Source organism: Urocitellus parryii, unplaced genomic scaffold (genome assembly GCF_045843805.1).
Source record: "Urocitellus parryii isolate mUroPar1 unplaced genomic scaffold, mUroPar1.hap1 Scaffold_114, whole genome shotgun sequence".
In the NCBI taxonomy this organism is placed as follows: Eukaryota; Metazoa; Chordata; class Mammalia; order Rodentia; family Sciuridae; genus Urocitellus; species Urocitellus parryii.
In genome coordinates, this window is record NW_027551871.1 from 343,349 (window position 1) to 345,187 (window position 1,839).

Here is a 1,839-nt window from a genome sequence, read left to right on the forward strand (position 1 = left end):
GTAAAAATGGTAGTTCATAACCCACTTGAATCTAATGTATGAAATATGATATGTCAAGAGCTTTGTAATGTTTAAACAACCAATAAAAATAAATAAATGGGATAGAATCAAAGAAGCAGCTTTTAAACTTCTTCTCAGCATCAGAAACAATAATATGAAGAGAAAGCATACTGAAAGGGAGAAAATCTTTGTACAGGCCTGCACTGAAAACCTCCAAGCTCTTTTTCAGAGGAAACACTACCACTGGCAACTCATGTTCTGAAACTTGACTTCAAATGACACTGCTTGAGGTCACTTATTAATGAAAGAAATCTCTCTTCCATTCCAGTCCAAGTGTGCTTCTCACACCCTAAAGACCCAAAGATACCCACCCATCCTGGTTGCTAAGCTTGGCATGCTATCACCTCTGCAAATCTGCTCCCCCCAACAAACACCCAGACTCCACATCATCTGCTCTGCACAGAACCCCTGAACAGGCTCCAATGCTCTCTCCTCCCCAGTTTCCTTCTCACCCCAACCTTCCTCAGCAACATTGTGCTGGTCCCCTGAAACTTCTTTTGACAGACAATGAAATGCCTTCCCCTCCCCCCGGTCACACTAGAGCCTTCCTTACCTGCTTCTGGGTGGGGATGGGGTTGGCAGGTGATGTCATCCAGGACAGTACAGAAGACTCCAGGTACCACAATCCAGCCTCTTGGGAATGCAACCCTGCTTACATGATGCAGTAAGTTTTTAATTCTTACTGAATTAAGATTAAATGTCATTTGTATTTGCCTTGGATTCCCCACTCAGAATCTGCTAAAAGATCACCTCATGTTTTTCCATGAGCTCTTTTTGTCATTAATATGGTTCCTCTTCTATCCATAATAAAGTACATATTTAAAAAGGTTCATTTTCAAGAAAATTCAAAAGCTTTGTGGATTTTTTTAAAAATTAAAAGTTCTTCTAATATATATTGTAAATTTCATCATATGCTTGCCTGCTCAAGAATTGCCCTTTCATATTCAGTACTTTAGAGGTAAGATTTGAAACAGGGTGTGGGGAAAAAGAAAAGGGTGGGATGGTATTCCATGTACGTATATTTTTGTCAGTGTTTGAACATTTTAATTAACAATACACTGTGTAACAGTGGCCACCCTTATCCAGGTGCAGTGGTGTACACTTTTCACCTCACCTACTCAGTATGCTGAGACAGGATATCTCAACTTTGAGGCCAGTTTCAAAAACTTACTGATAGACTGGCACAAAAATGTTTTTAAAATTAAAAATACGTAAGTACATTTGTATGGTAAAGTGCCTCTAACCAAAAACAAACAAAACAGTGGGGAGGACACCACCACTGGGAGCTGTCCTGGGAAGTTACTTCAACTTCTCTCCATGTGCACCCCCACAGTTACACCCTCTCTTCCACCCAGGTTTCTCAATTCTGGAGAAAATCTGTGGCTAACTGATTAAGATGTGAACTGCTGTATAATGTTGCATTATACAAAACCCAGAACATCCGATGATCCTCAGATAAAATCATAATGTGTCATGCCTCTTCTTAGTCTTTAGTTATATGTCAACACAAGACAAGTAAATTTCTGTGACTTTTAACATACATAAATAAATTTGTCTATTCAAAGAAAGTATAGGTACTAGCCCCAGAAAGTCAATCTCCATTGTGATGGTCCATTCAGAAAGGAAGAAAAGAAGACACACCAAGGATGACCAAAATCATGCTAAGGGAAATATTCTCTCCCACTGCCTCACAATCCCATCTTTCTCTCCCTATAAAAACCCTTTGTTTCCCTGCGATTCCCAAGAGGGAACTATGAGAATGATAGCCCCCACACCCCA